The sequence below is a fragment of the Callospermophilus lateralis genome, unplaced genomic scaffold (assembly GCF_048772815.1).
Source record: "Callospermophilus lateralis isolate mCalLat2 unplaced genomic scaffold, mCalLat2.hap1 Scaffold_83, whole genome shotgun sequence".
Taxonomy (NCBI): Eukaryota; Metazoa; Chordata; class Mammalia; order Rodentia; family Sciuridae; genus Callospermophilus; species Callospermophilus lateralis.
In genome coordinates this window covers 3,374,434-3,389,281 of record NW_027516368.1, presented here as the reverse complement: position 1 = coordinate 3,389,281, position 14,848 = coordinate 3,374,434, and the positions used below count along the sequence as shown (strand labels likewise).

Genomic DNA, 14,848 nt, shown 5'->3' with positions numbered 1-14,848 from the left:
ACAATCTACTCTTTATCCATAGTAGTATGAACTAGTTGGGAAACAAAGGTAGTTAATAATTTGATTGATCTCTGGTACAAATGCACGGTTTTATAGATAAATTCATGAGCCTGTCAGTCTCACACAGCCATGGATAAACCTGGGTACTTACCCACAGAAAAATACAGTCACCTGCATGCAGGGCCCTCAGTAAAAGTCTTAATAGAACATCAACATAACCTCCAAAAGCATTCTACATCTACCTCTGTAGAGTGACATAGTGTGTTCAACAGGCTCATGGCCAATATTACCCAGAGAGTTTGGCTAAAATATGTGATTCAACTAGGAAAATTCCCCTCTCAGGTATGACCAGTCGAATTTCCCTGGTTACTATAAAGATATACTCATGACCACAAATGTGTTCATAAGTGGGTTTTTTTTCTGGTGTCTTAGTGAATGTTGACCTTTGAACCTTAACTTTTTCTTGAACTGGAGTAGATGTTAGCTAGGTTTATAATATTAGTTGGAAAATGAACACAGGCTGAGCTTTGTTAATGCAGTTAAATTCAGGAGCTTGTTTAGATAGATGGTTCCCTTTGTGTAGCTTTCCTTTCTGGCCTTTCATAGGACCTGTCACATAGGGGCAGGGTCTGTGACATGTGCTAGGCAGTATAGAACATGTGAAGACATATAATCCTAACAGTAATTCATAAGGCACCTTAGTCCCTACTTATCCAAATTTTACTTTTCAAGGTTTCAGTTACCTACAGTCAAGTATAGTCTATTAAATGGAAAATTCCAGAAATACACAATTCATAAGTTTTAAATTGCATGCCTTTCTGAGTAGCATGATGAAATATTGAGCAGCCCCCTCTGTCCCACCTGGTATGTGAATCATCCTTTTGTTTGGCATATCTATGCTGTACCTGTTAGTCACTTAGTAGCCATCTCAATTATCAGATTAACTGTCATGGTATCAATGTATGGCTACAATTATTCTATCTTATTATTAGTTGTCGTTAATCTCTTATTGAGCCTTATCTATAAATTAAACTTTGTCCTGTGTATATATAGAGAAAAAACAAAGTATGTGTAGGACTGGGTACTAACCTTGGTTTCAAGTACTCACTGTGGATCCTGAAACATATCTAGTGGATAAAGGGGGGCTGCTGTGTTCTCTAAGAAGGAAATCAGAGTGGTGTGTGTGTGTGTGTGTGTGTGTGTGTGTGTGTGTGTGTGTGTATTAGGCAGTAAACAGACATATTCGTGTCCAAGTGCTGGGTTTAGTTTAAGAAATCAGTGAAACCTCATTTTGTTTACCCAATACAGTGCAACCTCATCATGTCTCCTGGGCCCTCCTTAGCAACCTCTCAGCTCCTTCAAGCTGAATCCCATCCCACTAAAATAGTGCAGACTCAGCAAAACTTCCCCACGCTCTTCTCATTCAGGGTGAGCTTAGGTCCCTCTCTGGTTCCACCAGCTCCCTGCACTGGGACCAAAGGCCACCAGGAGTTTAGGTTAGTGTTGTAGCCTCTGTTTCTAAATGCCCACTCCATGCCCTTTCCCTCTCAGTTCAGAGCAGGCTCACCTACCAAGCAGGGCTCACCTGCACACTTCCCCCACCAGCCTTGGCCAACACAGCAAGCTGCGCCCAAAGACCCAGACCCAGGGCCCCCCAGGTGGCAGGGCAGTGGCAGATTTTCCTCTTCCCTGGGGTCTCCTCACCTGCCTTTTCTGATACTGACTCTCCTCCCACTGCTCCTCCAAGGGAGAGCCGGGAAGACAGCTTGGTGACCAGGGCATGCCTGGTTTCCATTAATGAGATACACGGAGCGCAAGCCAGCCATGGAGGCAGCCTACAAAAGGAGGCGATCGGGCGGCCAGGAGCCGAGCTGCTCAGGTAATTGGTTTATCTATCTGGAAGCAGGGGGAGCAATCTCAGCACAGACAGACTAGCAGTAAAGTCTCTTCCTTAAGGCTATTTCCTTTGTCTTTTCAATTGCTTGCACATCCATGTGAGAGAGGGAGAGAGTGTTAAAGAGAGAGGGAGAGGGAGAAATGTTAATTTGTGAATTAATGGCTTTTCTCAGCGGAATTGTAAATTCAAATGTCACCTCACACGGTGACACCATGGCTGGTCTGCTGAAGAAGCAATGATAAGATCCCCCACCTCCCTTGGTGCCCCTCCCTCCCCAAAGATAGCTGTGGAGTGGAACATGCTATTTTTAATTTACAATAACAACACAACAGAGGTATGCAGTAATGACTGCCTGCTTCCACCCTCCTCCTGGCTTCCTGCCCCCCAGTCCAGGTGGCTCCCCCATTTCCTCTCTCCCCAACCCCTTCTGAGACAACACCTCACCTCACCCTGGCTGGCCCCCACCCCACCCAGCCAGTGCCTGATCACATGGGGGGGTGCCTTTGGAATTGACAATGCTGCAACCCTCTCTTCTCCTTCAATAATCAGGGAATTAATGACCCTAAAGTTAAAGTGAGGCTGATACTGAGGCCCTGCCCAGCGTTGGGAAAAAGCCTTCATTGTTTTCAAGCAGGAGGCGGGCAGCAGTGAGGGAGATTCATGGATGGAGATTGAATATGCAATTTTCTTTCACCTTGCCAAGAGCTGCCCCTGGGCTGTGCCTGGCCTAAATTTTTCCTTTTACCATCTCTGCCTTATCCGGCCCTCCCACCTCCCTTCCATTCTTTCCAGAAAATTACCTTCAAAATTGATTTCCACTTTTACAAACAAATATAATGGGAACACAGGAAAAAACTTGGGCCGTGATGAATTAGGGCTGTCAGGTGCTTCCAGGTCTCCTTTGCTTTTGTTTTACTACCCGATCTGCTCTTTGTTTTTCCAAGGGCTGGAAAAACTGCCCCCCATGCACTGAGTGCCTGACCCTCCAGGCCACCAGGGCCTCAGTCCTACACCCCCTCAGTGGCCCACGGTGGAAGCCGATCCAGGCCCTGAGACTCTGTTAGCCTCTTAGGTGCCCAGTGGAAGCCTGAACAGCTGCCTCTTTTCTGTTTTCTGTCCTTAGGAACCCACTTTTTCAATGTTCTCTAACCACCACCCTTAGCTATTTCCCTTGACCCCCACACCATGATCCCTCTGGCCCTCATACCTCTTAAAGTCCAGACCAGATGCAAACCTCCACCTCCTCTAATGTGGGCAGGATCAGTGTATACCTCGACTAGAGCAAATAAGAGACAAACACTGAGAGATCTTGAAAGACAGGCAGGTAGAAGATTGGGGGCCATTCCCTGAGACTGGAAGACCAGACTCCTCTTCAAAGGGCTGCAAGGGTTCTGAGCTGCAACTCCCACACAGCCTGAGCGAGTGAGGGTTCCCAGCTTCAGTCTCCCTAGGGTTGGCCCCAGCCATCCCTGGAGGCAAACTCAAGACATCCCATCCATTTGCCAACAGATGTAGAGAAGGTTCTATGGGCCAAACTCTATTTGCATGTCTGTACCCAGGACCATGGACACTCAACTAATTCAGGCCTAGCTTAGAGCTCTCCTCAGTCATTGGTGCTGGTAGACACACATATGGTTATACTGGTACTCTCTCTAAGCATGCACACTACCTAGAAAACTGAATACCTTTCCAACACGTGACATATCATATCTCCTTACACCCAAAGATCTCAGAGGAGGTAGAACACACACACACAGAGACTCATACTTGCATGAACTGTGGGGAAAATTACATATGGTCTCTAAAACAAGCATACATTTTTCCAAGGTAAATAAATCTATTTGCATGTAGGAGCAGAAATATATTAGATGGATAGAGGGAGTGATGCCCTCATATTAAGGGGGAAAAGGGTCTTTATTTATATACATAGAAAACACCAACAGGTAACCATAGAGCAAATGAATAGGTAGAGATGGACAAAGGTTATCCCAGTTACACAGGTGAGGCCAACTGCACTGGTCACATCCAGGTTAGCTTATCCAGCATCAGCCAGAGGCTGCCGTAGTAATAAGAAGCTACACCAAGGTTATGGAGCCTGTGTCCAAATCAGTTTCTTTCTGACACAACTTCATTTCCCCATGAAATCAAAACCCATAACGAGGCTTTCTTTCCCAGATGCAAATCAATCCATCTTCCAATATGGAGTTGGTGCAACACTCTATATCCATGATCTCATGGAATCTTCTCCATAGTACTTGTGAAGAAAGAATTGTTACCATGTCCATTTTATAGAGGAGAAAACTGAGGTGATGCATGTTAAGTGACTTGCCCAAGGTCACACTGATAGTAAGGGGCGCTAAAATTCATGCCAAGCTATGCTCGCCCCAGAGCTCACATTGTCCCCCCTGAGCACTCTGCCCATCCATGCTAAGCTCCTGGGCTGCATGCTGACCTCCACCCTGCACCCTCTTTCCTAGTGGATCTTTGCAGCTTTCTCTTGCCTCCATCCAGGGCTCCTAGACAAGGGTAGGTGCTGCTCATTTCCACAACTTATTCCCCTTCTTTGTTCCAAGACTAACCTGAGCAACACTCTTTGGGACTTATAGGAGGGAAACTAACTAAGGAAATAAACTGCTTCTTTCACTTACAGCTTCATCCAAATCAGAAGGGAGTTATTAAAGGCAGTCACAGGACTAGGCCATTTGTAGTCACACAACTTGCCCTGTCTAAAAATGCACAACTGTACCAGCTTGGCACCACTTAGCTGCACAAATCATTGTGCATCTAATTAATGGAATGCAAACCCACAGCCTCTCTGCAATCCCACACATCAAAGGATGACACCAACACACCTCCCTTACACCAATCAACAGACTCGCCATGACTTTATTTGGATTTTTGGACAAGTTATGTAACTGCTCTATGCTTCAACATGGCTGCCGATGGACAGCAATGCTCTGGGCCACAGCAGAAAGCAAAGGGCATCAGGTCCCCCCCCCCCCGCAGTGCTGAGGTTGGAACTCAGGTCCTCATGCTTGCTAGGTAAACACTCTACCGCTGAGCTACAGTCCTAGCCCATACGTCGGTTTTAGGCTGATTAAGGATAGGAAAGTTCAAATCTCTGTATTCCAGCTTCAACCTTCTGAAGATCAATGTCCCTTCAAAGTTCCAGGGAATCCAGACCTAATGCACCCACCCATAATTTTAGTTAAGAAGGAAGGAATTTAGCAGGGTACTGAATGATGATTCTTCCTTCTTAGACTGAAGCATAGCCTGTCTTCTGGGGACTTCATGACATGACTTTCTCATCTATCGCTGGTCTGTCTATCTCCTGGGAGTTTCTGGACTCCTGAAGGAGAGTCACAGCTTCTAAAGTGGCATATTTCCCAAGGGAAAATCTTGGGTTTTCCACACTCCCACAGGCCAGGACATGGCAAGAAGTCTCAAGCAGCCCACAGTCACCATCAGCTTTTCCCCAGAGTCACAGCTGATCGGCCCTTTACTAATATCCCCATGGATATGATTGCTGCAGATACTAATAATGCTGTCCATATTCTGAGTGCCAGTGCCAGTAACGCTCTGGGTATTATCACTGTGAACACCAGTAACTACTGCTGAGATTGTCTCCACTAATGCCAGCACATGCTGCAGTCATTGTCCTCGCTAATGCCCACCACCGTGACATTGTTAGAGCTGAAGAATGGGCCGCACTGTACCCAGAGGCAGGAACCGGAGCAGCTTCCTGGAGGGCAGAGAAGTACCCAGCTTGCCCTCAGGATATGCCACTTTCAGGGAGATGCCACAGTGCCTGAGGCCAAAGGAGAACCAGTTTGGCAAGGGGCATCCAAGGTCCTCCTGGAGGGAGATGTGCCTGGCCTTCCATTCCCTCTAGGGTCTAGTCTCTGGACATGAATCCTCAGTCCCATCCCAACATTCCTCAGGGCCCCCAAGTCAGTTTCTCTTTCGCCTGCAGTAGTGGCCCAAGAGCTGAAGGACATACTGGGTGTCTGCGCAGCCTGTGCCCGAGGCTTCCTCCTGCGACCGGCCTGCCAGCTGCTTTGCTACCTTGGCCTGACTGCAGAGTTGGGCTACATCATCTTGACACATAATTATCTCCCCTATTCTTAATCATCTGAGCTGCTCCCTAATGCAAACTGGGTCTGGCTGCTTGGAGGCATCAGGAGTGGGGGAGGGGGAGGAGGGCTGCCACAGATCTACCTTTGCTCTTCTCTCCCTCCTCTCCCTTCCCACCTGGGTCCCATGGATCAAGAGCAGGGCAGTGGTCAGGAGAACCTGGCCTCCCCCACAGTCCTGGCCTCCAGGGAAAGGACAGCTGTATCTGGCCTGAGGTTGGTCAAGAGAAGAGGGATTCAGGACAAAAGAACCCCCTGCTAAAAAAGGACAGGGCCTCTGCTCCTCCTTACTGGCTAGGTAAGTGTTTAAGAGGAAACTTCAAGGTCCCCATTATCTCTCACCTGAAGATTTCAACTGCTTCCTCACTGTCTTCCTGCCACCATCACTGTCACATTGCTGGGAAGAGGAGTTTCTCAAATCCAGCTGTGCTTCTGTCCTTCCTGCCCAGACACCTTCAGTGGCTACTCCTGCTTTCAGGAGAAAGGTCCTCCCTCCTTACACAGCTCAGGCTTGCCCTGCTCTCCTGCTACCTGAACCCACCTACTGAGCCTTACCTTGCACAATTTCCCTTCATGCCTGTTCATTCCTGCCAAAGCTGCCCTGCATTTGCTGGTGACAAGGTTTGCTCTATTAGATAGGATTTCAGGCTGCCATTGTATGTAACATCTTCCTCAGCCATGGTCAAGGCCTCTCCTCAAAGAGCAGCCCTACCTGGCAGTGACCTCCCTCCCCACCTCCTTCTCACTCCCAGCTCCCAGGTGGCCAGACCTCTAACATGCACCATATCTGATGGACCTTTCTGTTCTTTGGACTCAGTGTTTATATGCCCCACTGGAAAATAAGCTCTTTAAGGACAAGAATCATATCTTCTTTTACTTGGGGATCCTCTGCACCAAGCTTTTCTTGCAGCTGATGTGCAGGAAGTTTCACTGAATTAAATTAACTCAGAACAATGAATGTGCGCAACTGCTCTGAGAGGACAGCACTCTGTCCTGGGCCTGCCAGGCCTAGCCCTGGGTGGCTAAAGCCTCAGGCCAGTGCCTTCCTACCCCAGCCTCCCTTCATGGGATGTCCGCAGAGGGCATGCATGCCCCCAACCTCAGGCCAAGGGGGTAACGGGGTAGGGTGGACAGAAGTGGTGCCTCCCTGGCCCCTGGACATCTCACACTCTGAATAACACAGGGGTTGGTAGCTAAAGAGAAACGCTTAGGGTTTGAGAGGCAGATTCTACCAAAGCACTCAGGGTGCCAGGGAGCTTGGCTAAGGCCTGAGTATGGGAAGTCCCAGGGAGAGCTGGGACTTAGGGCCTTTCACGCTGCCTCCCACTGCCCATCAGGGGCTGCCGCCAAAACAACCACAATGAAATTTAGTGAGTGGCAAAGGCCGTGGCAGCCAAATGGGTTTGGATATTTTGGAAGAAGGAGAAATAGAGCCAGACAAGCTGTTTCCCTGTGAAACGAGGCTATTACGGCTTCTGGAAAGAGGCCAGCACCAGGTCATCACTGTCTTGCCAGACCTAGGCCTCTCCTACACTCCATCCCGTCTGCTAGAGGCCCGTCCTCACACTCTTTCTTCCCTCTGCCTGGGCTCAGGAAATCCAGGCTGTGGCCCATGGAATATCAGCTTTGTCCCTCTTCTCTATTCTTCACTTGCTCAAGGGCTTGTCTATGCTTGGGGTAACCACAGGACAAACTGTCCAAACAGTGCATTCTTGAGAGAAAGGGAGGTGTTGCTGGGTCAAGATGAAGAGACAAAGACATAAATTTGGAACTTCTTGGGCTAATGGAATATATATGGTCACCCTTTATGCTCATCTTTGGAGGATTCTGTCTCAGAATTTCATGGGAGATTCCTTTAACTACTGCCTTCTACCAAAGCCACTTCCCCAGCTAGGACCATGAGAAAATTGGGGCAGGAAGCAGGCCTGAGACACTGGGCTCTCTGTTTGTCTGGACCTGTCAGTCCTGTGCCCTGGCCTTGTGCTTCAGAACAAAACCAGATGGTCACCAAAGGAACCCTATTGCCACTTCATTTCAAGCTCACCCCTACCACTCTGTCCCTCCCTCCGTCCCTTCCTTCCTTCTTTCTTTCCTTCCTTCCTTCCCCCGCTGTTTCTCTTTATTCCCCTTCCCTTGAACTCTTCCCAACCTGACGGTCTGGCTATTTCTGGAGTGCTCCGGGGGCATGAGGGGAAGAGCCAACAAGAAAGTGGAGTGGTGTTTTCTCCCATGGAGAAGAAGAAAGATCCCATGTCCAGTGACACAAGTGGTTTTAATGAGGCAATGTCCTTGTGTTACAGAGAAAGGACACCAGGGTCAGCTGCACCTGCCATCACCCATACCTTCTTATGGGTTGGGATCAAGTGAGAATAAAGTAGGCTCACCTTTCATCTTTGGGTCAGAGACCAACTGTTCCCCATACCTCCAAAACCTTCCCTAGGTAAATGGTTCATGCCTTTCCTGAAACCCCACAGGGACAGCTGGGGTGAGTCTCAGCTGAAGGTGAGGCAGTCAGGGCTGAGCAGATGGTTAAGCTGGTGGCCCCACCAGTAACCTCCCTCCCTCTCTCCAGGAGCCAGCAGGGCAGTGGGGGGACCTGGGTTTTGCTACTAAAACTGATCTCACAGCAGAGCAGCTGCAAGGCCAGGCAGAAACCGGAGATCTGAGTCCAAGGACAAAGCATGCGAAGGGGAAGCCAAACCTCTTCCCTCCTCCCTACCTTCATCACGTTTCCTCTTCTCACCATTGGAGTGAGGAATCCCCAGGATCCCATTGATGGAGTAGGATCCCACTGGGTCATTGGAGGCGCTGGAAACAGGAGGGGAGGCCGTGCTGGGAACTGGGCGAGAGTAAGGAGGAAATGCCATCAGGATAGCAGTCGTGATCGTAGGCCAAAGCCCCAAGGCTGGGGGCAGAGAGAAGCAGAGGACAGAAGGAGGGATGAGGAGCCCATATTCCTCTCTTCCTCTGAGGTTTAAGGGGGGAAATGTGTTACACATACAGTTCAGGCTGTTATTACTTCTGTCCAGCTTTAGTGATGAGCAGTCAACCTAGGCCTTCTCTGCAGACCTGTGGGTTTCAGTGGGTGCTTCAAACTCTTTCCACCATGGATGGATGGTGACAGGCCCAGGAATCACCAAGGCTGACTTCTCTACAAGGTACCTTGTAGCCCTCCAGAAAGCACAGCTCCTGGGGTGCCTTCTGGCACAGCTCGACCAATCCCCAGAGCTGGGCAAATCCTTCCAGACAAACCCCATCTCATTTTCCTTAGTCTCCAGGGCAGTCTTTACTAACTGTGATTTACAGCCTGGGGCTTTCTAAGAGCACTGTGATTCTGTGGAGATACAGGATGGTCTTGAGGTTCCCAGGAGTACTCAGTTCTTTTTCCCAGTTACTTTGGTGTTAAAATCACTTGAGAAGTTCCTCAGTTTCCCCTCAGGCACAGACTAGTGAGCACATTCACTCCACAGTAACCAGCTCAGGCCCAGCCCAGCCCCACCCTCCCTCCTAGCACAGGTTGTAACCCAGGTCTGGAAAACAAGGGTTCCTGCCAACTCTAGGAGGGCTGAGATCAGCCTCTTCTACTTCCTGCTGGTCAAGAAAAGGACAGCTGCCAAAGAGGCAGCAGGAAAAATTTAACCATATCCTTGAACCCCAGATCTCATCTATGGCCACAAGAACACAAATTGTCCATGGGCCAGAAAGGAGCCAGTCTACGTGTGTCGGGGGACAGGAGAGTGTCAGGAGGTGTTCTGGTAGGCCTGGGCCATGTCTATGAAAGACCCTAAGTACAGGCAGAGAACTGAGGAGGTTGGAAAGAGGCAGAGAGCTACAAAGTAGATAAGATAGAGACAGAGATCAGGGATACAGGCGAAGAGAAAAGAGGCCATTAGGAGGGAAGGTGAGGAAGAGGGAAAGATCCAGAGCTAAACACAGAAGAAGAAAGGAGAGGAGAGAAAGGAAAACTCAGAGAGAGGAAAAAATAGGAGAAGAGAGAAGGATAATTTTGAAAATTAAAAGCAAAAACAAAGATGGGATAAGAACGTAGACAAGAAAGAAAGAGGGACAGGTAGGGAGATAGAGTCACATAAATAAAAGGTGATAGAGAAGAAGAGAGGAAGAAGAAAAAGAAGAAGAAATGCTAGAAGAAAAATGCTGACTTAAGAGTGAGAAAGGAGGAAAAGGAGAACATAGACAGACTGAGGCAGGGTACCAGGTGGGAACAGAGACCAAGTGTAGTGAACTAATCATATTTAGGAGACCCTGAGCCTCAAGGAGATGAAGAAGAGAAGGGTTTGGGAAACATGGCAGGTCCTGAACCTCACTGGAGGGGGCAATTCCCAGGGCTGGTCTTTGTTTCCTGGCTTTTCCTGGGTCGGGGGCAGGCTTCCCCCATTCCCTGAGCCCTCTTACCAATGGTATGGCCAGGGGTGGTCACTCCTGTCCCTGCCCCATCCGGCGTTGGGTGGAAAGGTTGCTGAACTTTGGTCCGGATGATCCTGCAACAGCATCACAACAGCATTATGAATCCTATGCCCATCTTGCTCTGACCAGCACCAGTCCAGCCCGGCAGAGGGGCCCTCCCAAGCTCCTCAGCTCCGTCCTTGCCTGTCTGCTCCTTGTTCTCCTGCTCTCACCAACTGCATGAGTCTTCTCTCCTGTCAGCTCTGTGGATCACTACTACTATAGCTCTGGATGGAGGCTCTGCTCCTGTTCTGCCACAAGCGTCATCTGAATTGTATCTTGATTTTTGCTAGCAAGGATTAGAGCACAGAGTCTTCTCTTCTGGGGGTTGGCAGAGCCAGGTGACTGGTTTTCTACCTTTGCCTCCTCAACCATATATGTGCACTTTCTAGTACCAGAACCCCCTGAATCTGGAGAGATTTTGGAGCTGGCTTTCCTACTGGGAGCATGTCATAGTCCTCCAGAGCCCAGGTGAGGTGGCATGTTTTATCGATATCCTGAAGTAAGGCAACAGGCAGGAAATGGCTGGGTAACAGGTAACCCTTTTGTCCCCAGAATTCCAAGGATACCACATGGTCCCTTTGACAGATGTCAGGCCTTCACAACCTCTTCCTGAGCCCACTCACTGCTCTCAAACCAGCCAGAGCCTTGCCTCCACCTGGCTGACTGGCTCCATCACCTCTTTATCAGCCTGGCTGAGAAGACTGTTGCCCTCCCCACACACCCCTGGGGGCAGAGGGTCAAGTCAAACAATCAGGGGCTGGAATGAGCCTACCTTTTGGTGATCTACAAAACTTGGGGCTCAATGATACAAAAGACCAACTCAGGGGCCAGGACTGAGGACTCCATCTGTGGGTCCAATGAAAGGCCTGTGGATGCATGAAATCCATCACCTTGTCACTTTTTCCCTAGTTCCCTCACCTATAAGGGGGTTGTTCTTGCTCTGCATCCTCTGGCACTGACTGCCTGATCCTCTTGGGCTACTCACTTTCTTTGAATATAAATCTTCCTTCCCCAACTTTCTAGCATTAGGAGGAGGAGCCTTATCCCCATGGCCTGGTCTGGTCTACAGGATTGTTACAATCTCTTTCCCGGAAAGATAACACAATTCTAAGATGAATCAACAAGCAGAAGAAAGGGTGTTGTATGAGGAGCTGGAGGAGGGCAGAAGTATAGCAGGGAAGCCAGGGGAGCATGAGGCTTCAGGGGTTAATGCCTACACCTGACAGACGCCATTTATGGATTCATAAAAGAGACAAGAGGAAATAAGGCTGAAAACTTGGATGCAATGATTAAAATAGTTATTTCCCACTTATTGAACATCTATTATGTGCTAATATTACACAATTTACATTACTTATATGTACCTGTTAAGTCTCACAGCAACCTCTGAAGTCAATATTGGGATACTCATTTTGCAGATTGAAAACCAAGCTGATCAGGGTTACATAGCTTACTTAAGATCACACCACTGTCAGCTAGAGCAGAGTCTGAATTCAGTCTCCCCAACCTGTGTCTTTTGCTATTCTGCCATCCTTCCAACATGTGGGAGCCAGGTTTAGAGGGTCTCCAGCCATGAGTAATTTCTCAAACTAGAAATGGCATGTAAAAACAATCCCAGGAAGGTGACATCTGGGCATGACGTGATAAGGAGCTGGTCTTAGGAAAGAGAGGCAAGGATTTGCAAGACACTGTGGACAGAATTTAGCAATTAACTGGAGGTAACCATGGCTCTAAAACCTCAGTGCTATGCCACTGGGAGCTCTGTAGTCCATGTCATTGTTAAAAACAGGCTGCAGGGAGGTAACTGGTTTTGGAGGAAAGTGGTGATGTTTACTCTAGACATGCAGCACGTGAGGTGCACACGTCCATGCATTGCTGATGTGGCAGAAAGGGATTGGGGAGTCTGTTGGGGAAAGGAGTGCTGAGGGGAAGGAGAGGCCTCAGGATAGATACAGGTGGAACCTGGGCCTTGTAGGCAGCCCACGGAGAAGAATGTTTTAAGAATAACATAATTTAGGTTGGGGGTGTAGCTCCCTGGAAAATTACTTGCGTAGCTGGGTTTTATTTTATTTTTGGTGCTGGGTTCTATCCCCAGCACCAAAAATAGAATAAAACGGGGATTTGGGTGTTTGGGTGACCATTAGTGATCCTGGGGAGAACAGTAGTCTCGGCATAGTGTCTGGAGTAGAGTCAGGTAGAATGAATGGAGGAGTGGTCAGGAGGAGAGGGAGGCAGTGAAAGGAGACTCCTGTGTGGAAATCAGAGAATGGAACTGTCTACCAAGTGGAAGGAGAGGGTTTCAGGGTAGGAAATACCTGAATAAGTTTGTGGGCTGAGGAAGAAGAACAAGTGAAGAGGGAGAGACCGAAGTTGCCAGAGAGACTGTGCATGACAGAGGGCAAGGCAGAACAAGGAAGAGATGGAGTGAAGGGCACAGGGAGGAGTAAGCAAGAAAAAGCATTCTTCCAGGTGGGCTCAAAAGCTTCAAAAATGAACTTCGGTGGCTTTTATTTCTCATCAAAGCTGAGAGTTAGGAGAAGGTTTGGAGCCTAACCACAATAGGAAAGATCAGAAAGTAGGTGAGGACAGCATAGGCTGATCTAACAAGAAAAGTCTAGAAGGATGCTGAGCAGCTCAGAGAAGCTGCCGCAGATTCATTACAGCACAAGTGTCTAGAGCCTCCCGGATCCTGTGAGTGGCTCTACTTGAGAACTGATAGGCTCTGGACTAAGGGAGTCCCAGGGCTGGGGCCGGGTGAGACAGATAACTGGATGGGCTTGTGGAGTTTCTGTCTTTGTTACCCAGAGCCTCTGACCCCTGGGGCACTGGTGCAGATTTAGCTGAGGCAGCAAGTGATGGAAAATCACTACTCCCTGACAGTGGCTTGGTGCAGGGGAGAGGACTTAGGCAGGGTGCCTGCTGCGAGTTACTAATGTTCTTGGTGTCTATCTATGACCCCAAGCAGTAGGCCCTTGCCAGTCCCCAGAGCTAATCACAGGGAATTTAAGAATTAGAATAGTGGAAATCTGAAGGTCATCCAGTGCACTCCTGTATCCTGTATACAACCCAGTAACTCATAGGAATGGCACTAGGGCTGAAAACAAGAGGTAAAGCAGGGTGGCTGCCTGACATTTCTCCTCCCCATGCCTCCTCCTCTTCCTCCAATTCTTTTCCATCCTTAGCTCCACAAGTCATCAAGACATGCCAATCTCCTCAATGGCCCCAGGAAGGTTTATCCAGAAAGGTCAAGTCCCAGGATATGGATCCTTGGAGGATGTGGACAGGACCCTGAAAGGCACAGCTAGGAGGTGTCATTTCCCATTTTCATGGAGAGACAGGGTATGGTCCCCCACTTCCTTTTCTAGTAGGCTTTCCTCCATAGGAAGCTCTTTCCTTTCCATTTCAAATGAGGGCTTGCTTTTCCCAGGGTTTTCGCTTGTGCCTAGTGCAGGGCTTCTGAGCACTCAGAGTCTCCCACACTCACAAGGATGGAAGTAGAGCAAGGGAATTTGCACAATGAGCTTAGTTTACCTAAAGTGGAATACTAGCTCTATTACTTATTGCCTGGAAAATTCAGTTGTTTTTTATTCACTTATCAGTAATATAAGATAATACTACTAGGCACTTTCTGGAACTACAATAAGAATAATCTATGAAAAGTGATTAATATGATGGCTGACCCCATATATGATAGCCATGACAATAGTGCCCAATAGTATTATTATTTCTATAGGTGACCCCTAGGCCTGGCTGCTTTCAATTTAGGGGCTGAGCCAGCTGCAGGCAGGAGACCTTCCCATGCAACATATTCCAGTTTGGTCAATGCTGCAAGCTACAAGAACTGGGAAAGAGTACTGTGAAGACAGGAAACAGCAGCAGCTGAGGCCACAGGTTGACCCCAAAAGATGTTGCACTGAAAGACTTTCAGACAGGGTAGGGGCCAGATAAAGCCCCATTTGGGGATACGAGGAGGGATCCACAGAGGACCAAAGAGATGATAGGGGTTTGAGGCAGAGCTCTAGAGGAAAGGATGGTGAGGCAGGTGCAGGTGGTGAGGTCACTCTCTCTTTGGTTCCCAGGGGCCTCCACCTCCCACTACTTGGAGATCAAAACAATTTGCATGGGTTATGTGAGTCAGAATGGAAGCCATGAGTGAGTCTTCAGCAACAGTCTGTTAGACTCATGAATGAGGAGAGACACTCTCCTCCATCTCCAGGAAAGCATATGGAGACCCCCCCCAATGCTCTTTTACTTCTACCCCCTCTTCTTCTTCCTCTCATTGCTTCCTATTTCCTTCTCTATCTCTCTTTCCCTCTCTTTCTCTGCCACATTCTCACTTTCCCTCTCTTTG

The 14,848-nt window shown here is 48.6% G+C and overlaps 1 pseudogene; it reads right to left on the bottom strand.

Annotated features, from left to right (window-relative positions):
* LOC143641039 (paired box protein Pax-2-like) overlaps positions 1 to 14,848 on the bottom strand; it is a 76,241-nt pseudogene that overhangs the window by 34,790 nt on the left and 26,603 nt on the right.